Source organism: Enoplosus armatus, chromosome 18 (assembly GCF_043641665.1).
Source record: "Enoplosus armatus isolate fEnoArm2 chromosome 18, fEnoArm2.hap1, whole genome shotgun sequence".
Taxonomy (NCBI): domain Eukaryota; kingdom Metazoa; phylum Chordata; class Actinopteri; order Centrarchiformes; family Enoplosidae; genus Enoplosus; species Enoplosus armatus.
The window spans coordinates 9,420,238-9,430,761 of NC_092197.1; positions in this window are offsets into that span (position 1 = coordinate 9,420,238).

Here is a 10,524-nt window from a genome sequence, read left to right on the forward strand (position 1 = left end):
CCTTTTTGCCTTATTGTCTCCTTTCTATTATAATGGCATCAGGGTATCTAACACATGAGCAAGCACACTAGACTCTTACTGTAAAACCATGACATTTCTTAGGTTTTTCTTCCATCACTCGTCACCACCTACCAACTATAATATCATGAAAATAGTTTACTGGAAGATGGTTTGAATCAGGTGTACAGCCTGACCATTTAATTCATTGTGGATGAGAATTTTAGTTATATGTGTTTCTCAGTATTTTATGTCAGGGATTTGTCTCATTCTTGGCATCAGTAGGTCAGTACTTTAAATTAAAACTAGGAATTCTTTCTTTCAAAAATGAAATCGAGTGAATGGTGTTTCTTTCTTTCTTTTCTTAATTCATTACATGAAATAATGAGCATTTATCATCAGTTTACATGTAAACACTATGGTGACACACATCAACCCCCCTCTGTTTGAATGTGTCAGTGATTAATAGTTCATGTCTTTGGCAGACAGCCTATTTATTAATGCCTGCCTGTTTAACTCTTGGGCCTGTACAGTCACTGCCCCGTGAAGACTTCGGGGCAGCGAGGACACCAGATCGTATTTACAATATGTAGATGAAGCAGTAGCTGTGCAGCTGGGTTTGGCACAGACGAAAGTCAACATGGTGGCTCGCTGATAGTCACTGGAGCAGAAATGATGAGGCCATTTGTGAGCTCAAATGGCACAAGTCAGATGGAAGGAAAACCAATTGGCCACATATGTATATTTCCCTGCTCCACATGGGGTCTCCAGCCTCAGAGAACAGAAGACAGAGGGAGAAGCTTATCAAAGACAAAGTTAGAGTAATGTGTCATTCATTAATACCTTTTTTGAAAAATAGACAATGGATGAGCTCTGTTTTCTTTACATGATAAGAGATGAATGTTGTTCACAGATTAGGAAGTGTGTGTCAGCTTTGAAAGACATCTTTTGTTTTTGTTGTGTAAAGCAACCAACAATGGCGCAACAACCAAAGTTCTTAAGAGCTCAGATACTAGAGGCACAAATTGCAAGTTTATCAGTCCCAAAAAAAACTGCTAAATCATTTTGTGGCAGGCCTCACTGTCAAACCGTCACCCTTCACTCTGTAGGACACAGCAGCTGTTTCTAAGCATACCTCTCCCCGATCCCCACCACTGAAAGATGTCAGTCCTGCCTTGAAGTGCTGGGTACAGAGTGGGCCTCAAGGTGGAGTCCACAGGCACAGGAGACCCCCTGCCAGGTCTAATGGGCAATGAGGGATCCTCGGACCCTTTCAGTCCTTAAAGAGCCCCTCAGCCCCCGCTCAATTACACGGCAGGCGTCTCAGTCTTTGCCTGGTCAATTACCAGCCAGCCCCTGCATTTACTGTCGTGCACACACAGGTTTGCAAGATAATCAGTGTCCAAAATTGCCCGGTTAGAATGAAGGGATGGATGGAGAGGTATTCAGATTAGTCAGTCAAGCTGAAGGGGAGGTAGGAGGGACGGGGACAGCTATCAATCTCAATCTAGCTTCAGTGGTTGGAGGGGGAGGATCGTGGCGACCTTTCAACTTTATTTCTGGAAAGATATGATCCCGGCACATTTTTACTGATATGATAGCTGTGTTGTACAGTGTGTGTTTGTTCTAGCAGTAGAAGGATGGTTTCTGTATGTGAGGTCCACTCTAGGCTTAGTTTTATTGAAGCACAGACTTAAAGCAACAACCCTGTATGTGCACACCTGGATACACATCGACTTACCCACTCATCTACCACGTCTCATATTCCATTCACCCTCCCCTCCCTCCTACCTGTCTACCCAGCCGGCCAGGTATGAAAACTGGCTGACACCTGACCAAGGGAATTAATTGTCCTTGACCCTGGACCAATTACCCCTCATTACCCTCTCTGTGTCCACCTCTCAGGGGAGAGCTGTGTAACAATAGCGCAACATGAAAGTTGGCGGCGTCACAGGACGGAGCCCTAATGGACACTCTTGTGTCTCCTCAGGAGTCCAGGTCGACTAACCTTCAAGTCCTTGTCACTCTCCAACAGCACACGTACAAAGGAGGCTATTGTTCAGGATCGGGGTCTATGACCTCTTGAGATGAAGTGCAGAGGGCCGCTGGCCATGAGAGGGCAGCCATGGTGGAAATGGATGATTCAAGGTTTGGGAGAACAAGAAAGTATAGAGACACTTGATTTTAGGGTGCAAATTTTTGTTCTGTTTGTTTGGTGCCACTTTCTAATAAGGCACCCTTTTAGATATGGTTTGTAAGTTGAAACTATAGCTTTATTAATGATTGATAAATAACTTAAATAACAAAAGCATATTGATAAGTTGTAAGCTATTAAAATATGAAAAATCCATTTGGCTGGTGTCTATGCTATCCTTCCATTTGGTAATAATTATAAATATTGTTAATCGATGAATGCATCGGGGTTTCTCACGTCATAAGCCTGCACTTATAAATGTTAATAAGTCATTAATAAAGGCTTCACACACTAATTCACACAGACAGCAGTTGTGGTCGTTAAAAAATTGTCAGTACATGGATTGTGGTTGATCTATAAAGCATTAGTAAGTTATGTATGTGTTTTACTCAGCAACAGTGATATTCATTTTTTGGGGACAAAAAGAAATAATTAACTGAACAAAGCACATCAGAATATTTAGCTGTCACTCGATCTGTGCTCTTCATTTACCTGTCTGTGTGGAAAGGCTCCCATGTTCACTGACCTCTCCTCTTAAAACACAATGAGACAGGAACAATGACCATGGGGGGTTTATTACCACCAATTAGAGGCCGAAGTGGCTCCCCTTCACTGAGGTTTGTGTAACCCAAGCCCAGTGAGCCGTATCCAGGCTCTATTGTAATGTCCGTTGCGCTGTCTCTGGTGGTTTTTCACATTTAATTCAACTTGTGCATGAAAAATGTTTTGAATTTGCTTCTTTATCTTATTATAAAGTACTTCAGATCACTTGAATTCCTTCTTTCATTTGCCTGTTACTTGCCTTTTTTCTATTACCACATCATATTTTATCCAAGCATTTTACAAAGACCACTCAGTGATATCTCAATAAACTGTCAATTGTTCCTTGTTTCTGAACATTTCACTTAACGCTACTTTACTTAGCAGGTAAGGGGTTAATGGACTGGCCCCCTGAGTTTTATGCAGAAAGCTAATGGGCCTGGCAAAGATGATGAGGTCACTCTCTTACTGCTAAGAAACAATGAGCGATTTACAGGACAGCACATCGTGCCAATACTGTTGGCTTTATATTAATTAATTATTTATATTTATACTTTTTATAGTCATGGGTAACACTAGATGGAGTTGGATAAATAGTAATAATCAGCTCAAAGGCAAATGTGAAGGATGTGAGGCTAATTAAACAAACTTTTCTTAATGTGGTGGTTGACTGAATTCGGATTGTGAAAGTGATTCTGAACAAACCCAGAAAATTGAGGACAGAAAACCTTGTATCAGCTGAAGAGTAGACATTTCCAGCAGTTGTTATTTGTATTCATTTGTTAATTAATACTGTGGCTCAGATCACTTATTGGGTATAAATGCCATTGATGTCCTCTAACAGAGCTGATTTGTCCACTTCATTCATACTCTTGAAACTTGATCTCCTGCTACAACATCAAGAGACCATCTGTGAGGAACCATCAAAATAAAGCAGGGTACACTTTGCCTTCCAGGCTAGCTAACATCCATGGATCCTGTGAGTGTGTGTGAGTGTTTTTCCTTGATGTCGAAGCCGATTTTCTGGTGTCAAAGGACACCCACACACTGATGTCCTTAAGATCTATAGACAGATGGGACCATTACGGTCAAAGCCCCTGGCTTTGTTTGGCCTGAGCCGGTGATGAAATATTGATGGAAAAATAGAAATATTTTGCCTGCTGCTCAATGTTGCCCATCTAAAAGGGTTAATGAGTGTGAGGACTTCCTTGTCTCCTGTTACAACAAAATGTAGCTCAACCACCCACTAACATTGACTAGTCCGGAGTCTGCAGGCTCTATGGGGCGAACAAGAATCGATAACCTTTTCAATGCCAGATTAAGTTGCCCTGTTGTAATTGCTCTCATAGCTTCATTTGTGGTTATGTTTAGTTGTAGGTTGCTAACTTTTTGCCATTTTCCATTTTAATGGGAAGGCTTAATGTTAAAGTTTCAACATTTTGGGAAATATTTTCTTCCTTTCTTAGAGGTAGATGAGAAGATTGATACCACTCTCATGTCTGTGCAGTAAATGTGAAGTTACTGCCAGCAGCCTGTTAGCTTAGCACAAAGACTGTAAACAGTGGGGAACAGCTAGCCTGCTCTGTCCAAAGGTAACAAAATCCACATACCAGCACCTCTAAAGCTCACAAATTAACATGTTATATCTGTATATATGCCTGTTCCTTCTACATACACACCAACCGACTTCAGTTCAGGAGTCCATCTGCATATGCATCAGCATGCAGAGTGTCTTTTCAACTCTATGGGGTCCTGTGTCTGTATGCATCTTTGTCTACAGCCATGCTAGCGGCTCTGTGAGCATGCTAACAAGCTCAAAATGACAATGCTAACATGCTTATGTTAAGCAGGTATCATGTTTACCATGTCCACCATCTTAGTTTATGGTGTTAGCATGCTAATATTTGCTAAGAAGCATTAAACACAAAGTAATGCTGAGGCTGTTAGAAATGTCATTACCTTTGCAGGTATGTGGTCATAAACAAAAATGACAGATAAATGAAAATATTGACCTGATGATGGCACTAGATGAAAAGTCAGGGGATCATGAAGTTATTGCAACTCATCCAGCCAATAGTTGTTGACATTTCACTAACCAAACACAGATGTGAATACCTTGGTGGTGAAAGGGAAAAGTTGTGGGATCATCAGAGTCATTAGGATTCATCCTCTGTGCACCTTGAATGTTGGTACAAAACTTCAATCCATCCAGTAGAGATATTACGGTCTAGTCAGTCTAGCCCTAGCATGGCTACAAACCACCTTCACCATTACACCCTCCTCCACTTCCCAGATCCCCTGGGGCAGCAGCAGTAATGCAGCACGCTGATCTCAAATCAATAGATTTATCTCCCTCATTTGAGAGGGACTTGGCTCGTGCCTTTCCCCTTCCCCTCCTCTCCCTGGGGTCTACTGGTGGGGTTTGTTTGCTGGCACACACTCTTTACGTTCTTCGATCTGTTGGTCTGTGAGGTGGTGAATGGATGAGAGGCCTATCCGGTTGACGGTGGCTATCCTGGTAGCTTTCTCTGCGCCCACTCTCAGTGAATCCCTTGGACGATCTAAATGTTTAATGGCGCTGGTTATTTGGTTGTTGTGGCGTGTGTTATGATGGATGGTAATGCAGTGTAGGTTTCTTCTGATGATGCCTGAATTACACCACAGGGTATGCAGGCTGTTTGGGTTGGGTGTTTAACTGGTCTTCATTAGTGAGCCTATCGCAAATATGTTTTAAAATTATAGTTCAAGCTACAGGATTTTCTTTTTTGTGATCAATTTTTTATTACTTTTAGTACATTCTTCAAAAATACACGCTGTAAGTGCAGCTAGTCGATATAGTATAACCACATACATATTATATCAGTATTTAAGAAAGGAGGAATTTGTCTGTTTCGTGGGAGTTAAATACCCATGGTACTCCATACATTCATAAAGCTTGTCTTGGACGAAGATAAAAGCTAAAGGATTTTCTGTTCCCGCAGTCATTTTAAGTAATTTAATTACAGTGCATTTAATTTACCACACTGACAGTGGTACTGATTTTTAGTTTTTTTATCCTTAAAGTCGCAACATAGCAATAAATAAAGCTCTGCAAGATCTGTGCTCCTTTGTTTCCGTGAAATGGGGAAGACATGTTTTGCTTCATGGGACTTGTGGATGTATTGCCACCTTAAAGCTGATCCAGCCGTACACTTTGGTTGAGCATTACTTGCCGCTTTGCACCTCAGTGAGTATGAGCGACACAGCAGTAGGTGAGGGTTTTATCTTGAAAGTAGATTCAGGACCAGCAGAGTACATCAAAGATAGATTCCACTTTTAAAATGCCTCAGACCCCATAAGCTGTGGGTTTAAAGTACTGTAAAGAATCACAACACCGCTTTGCTTTGGATGAATAAAAAAAACATTCTGTCCATCTCTGCAACTCTGCCTGCTGATATGCTTTTATTTCTGTCATGCCTGGTGTTTGGATTTGAACAGCGCCTCGTGTCATCCATAAAGAAAGTATTTTCGATGGCTTGTTGTGTGGTGCCAGCAGAAGAATTACCTGCAAAACACTCTTTGTCAGCTCACTGTGCAGAGAGCTCACAAACAAGACCATTTAGCTATTATTTCCTCTCAGTCGCAGATACACACAGCAAAGCGAACATTTATCAAGAAAAATGGGCGACTGTGGGAGATGGGGAAAATAGGACAGGTGGAGAGAGAGGCCGGGAGACAGGGATGGAGGAGGGTGGGAGGAGGGGGGTTATTGGAGCCAGGGAGGGGTCATGGTGCCCCAGTGGAGAGAAATAGTGGAAAACATCCGTAATTTTCACCACAGGATCCCATGTAATTGAGTCATTTAAAATACAGATACAGAGCTGAATCAAAGTGGCTTGTAGACGAGGAGGATGAGGAGGAGGCTGCAAAGTAAAATGGAAGAGAGGTAAAAACAAGGAGGTAGAAGTGTGTGTTTCCCATTATTGGACAAAGCTGGTCTGTTTATCCCTTTCACCTGTCAATCTCCTCTTTCAAGACAGGATGTTACCTGTCAGAGATTTTTGTTTGTTTGTTTGTCCTTTGTGTTACTCTGTCCCCCCCATGATACTCCTGCTTCCCCTCCGTTTTATTCGCTCTCACACTCTCTCTCACATAGTTATTTTATTTTATTGCAGAAAACACACTTTTTATTTTTCCTCTCTTTCATTTTGTTATTTCAGCCAGTGGCTTTTTCGGATGTTGATGATGTATCTCTTATAATTTGCCCCTAAATGTAAGCTACACCTACACATTTCATATATTTATATTTTATTCCACAGACAGAGATTCAAACTGAGCTAGCAAAGTTTTTATGTATATTCCTTAATTGGTGCAAACGTTCTGACCACACAAGTGCAGCTAGAACAATATATTGGAAATGGCACAATTATGTACAAAGTAAAAAGCCAAATCAGTCTGGTTACAAGCTCTGTTGGTGTGTGTGTGTGGGACATAACATTGCGTGAGGAAACAGTGTACCAACCACACAGGTAATAACTAGTGTTTGTGCACCAATTTTACACATCTGTCTGTTTACAGGGCTTGGGGAGTAGAAAAAGTTGTATAAAGCTTTTTGTGGCACCAGAGGAAGCTGCTTGAAGTGCTTGATATAAATTACCTCAAGTGATGTCACTTGAGTCAGCATCAGTTGGGGCTGAAGACTACAAGTTTGAAAATGAAAGAAATCTGGGTGTGTGGAGTTTACCCCGACCTCTGTAGCCCGCTAATAATCTCTGCTTGCCGCTAGCAGGTTGAGGCTACATTAGCGGCTAATAGCATAACATGTCTGAGTCTCTCTCACTCAAGTTGCATTGTGGGTAATGTAGGCACCAGGAATTGACAAGGAAGAAGAATGTTGTTCTGCTGCATCGATTTTTTCTATCGTGAGTCCGACAGTGTTATGAGAGTGCAATGCTAAATTGAAGTCCTTTTTTAACAGTGAAACAAATGGAGTAAATTATAAAATATGCTAAAATAGCTCGCAAAATAAAACCAAAACAGGTTAAAGAACATAGTTTTACATAGTATAATTTCAGAAAAGGCTTAAAAGTGAGTTTTTAGAAATGATTTAAAAGATGCAACAGATTTGGCTCATATTTTGTTCAATGTGTTTTTCAAATATGAAGTATTAATATGTTAGAGCCACCACCTTCTTATTCACTGCTTCCCTCTGCATGAACAATGGGCTCCTGAATGAAAGCTGTGCTAGGATACCTCAGAGGTCTCTGGATGAAACACTATCCGTTTCTCGTATCCTGCCTTTGGAAATGTACGCCCATGGCAGAACCGTGGCAATTATAAAGCAATTACAGTTTCATATGGCCGGTTCTTTTGAGATTGAGGAGGAGAAAGGAGGAGGTAAAAGCTCAGTAGTTAAAACGAGTAAGTGTGTCAATACTGATGTTGATGTTTTTTCTAAATGCTTCTTTGTCCATCTGGGCATGTATTCCACTTCATCACTTAATAGAAATGAAAATGAAAAGAAAAATGGATCAATTACTCAGCACACGTTGATGATTTCTTGAACTTTTTATTCCCGAGAGACCAAATGCTTTGCTGAACCTCATGCTCAACATGCACTCTGCTGACGAGTGGCCCTACAGTTGTTACGACAGTGAACCCTGGGAGCAAGAGTCTATTCTCTGCAGGACAATGGCAAGGGGGAAGCTGTGTTTGTGTGTGACACTTGATCGGCCTGCGATGGTAACCACACACACACTTGGTCTACACTAACTCAATCCCCACTGTTTGATTGGCAGGACGCCACAGACCCACACCTGCTTTAACTGCCTTTACTTTCTAGGCTGTTTGACCAGATGAGGGCTGAATTCATAATAACTATCTGTGTGTGTGTGTGTGTGTGTGTGTGTGTGTGTGTGTGTGTGTGTGTTTGTGTGTGTGTGTTATTGCATCCATGCCCATGTATGCATCATCTGGATGTATATGGCGACCACCACCTGACTTACCCTTTGATACCAGAGCTCTGAAATAATTCCCCAGCCGCCTTGAATACATTTGACAGCACATGGTAGCAATATGTTACAGCCCTGGACCAGGATCATACTTCAGTCATGCTAAATTGGAGGTCTTCATTTAGAGGTGCTGCTGGTCTGGGAACAGCCTTCAGCTCCCGCTTAATTTCTCTGCTTCTTTTTTGGAGGTGATAACATGCCCAGGGGCTGACAAGGAAGGGAAATTGATATCTGCACGGATGTCTGTAAGACGCAGTGTGCCAATCTGCTTGTCTCAAATTCGAGGTCAATCAACCCTGTACAAGCAGCTCTGTGAGCATGTTGTGGATAAGTAACCATAGAGGGGAACTGTTATTTAAGTGTTAAGAAACAGCACATATATTATACAATTTATTATAAGCTCCAGGCTAGAAAATTTTGGGCTGAAGAGATCTGACAGATTTGAGTCTTTAATATCACCACTGTACGTCATTAAGAAAATTATCCTAATGCATTCGTTGCCTGAAGAAAAGCTCAGAAACAAACACTTAAATAACTCTCAACTGTTTCTAACTCTGCTGGACCACACATTCATTTTAGTCCTTACTGGTCGACTTTGCTCATTGAGGTTTGGCTACAATTTAAGGAGCAGGAACTGTTTTGCATAAACAGTTTGGAAATTTGCAGCAATTTTACTTTCTTCTGTCTGGCTGCTGGCATTTTCCAGATGTGCAACAATAGATGTTTCCACATGTGCAGCAAGGGAGAAAAATCAATATTCCTTGATATTCATTTTGTTGTGTCAGAAGGGAATTGTTTGGATTCTGACAAGACCACCTGCAATGTTACAACTATAAATAGCAAAAGTCTGTTTAAAACATCTATGTAGCTCTGTGGGAGCTGTAAGATGTATGCTCGGGCTCTCTGCTTGTTTTTCTTTTTTAACAAACACTTTTTATATGGACCATCAGTAAATCCAGACATAAAGTTAGTCTGATGATGAACAGAACAGGGCACACACCGTGCTGGCGGCTGTATAACAACTCAACATGGCGCCCCCTCTGCCATGGAGTCCTAGAGTAAGGCATGCTGCTGTTCTGTAGCTGGCCTCCCTGAGAAGGACAGGAAAGTAAAAGAAGAATTGTAATGCTGGCATCAGTTCTCCAGTGATTTATACATCTTGTGTCAACAGTATTTCAGTGACTGTATTTCAATGCATGGGAAGTTTAGCAAATGTAGTATAGGCTTAATTATATCAGAATCAACTTATTTGGCCGAGTATGTTTACACATACAAAAATATGTGACTCCAGTTGTCAGTGTATTTCAATATACCTACTTACACAGCTGATGTGTTATGTACATAAAAGTGCACAACAGCCCTAATATAAGGTCTACTTTCATAAGGGTTATAATGTTCAGCTTTTGTTGAAACTGATGTAGAGAAGTGTTGATTCAGCTTGTAGTTGAATTGTATTGCAATTGCAATCGATTTATCATTTTACTCTTTTATCAAGTAAAAATGGCATTATCTGGTTCTAGCTTCTCCAATGAGGATTAGCTGCTTTTCTCTATTTTATAACATTATCAATTGAATATCTTATACATTTTAATCAGAAAAGATCAAAATAAAAAAAATATATATATTACATTATGTATATATATTTTAGATTATTTTACATCACAAATTATATTATTTGTATGTTATACGTTACAAAAATATCATCTTTAGTTGTGGTAAAAGTGTTTTCCTTGCATATATTCTGTATGTGGTCTTCGATCAACTCGCGAGATCATCTGGCTCGCGGAGCTTTGGCTTGGCACG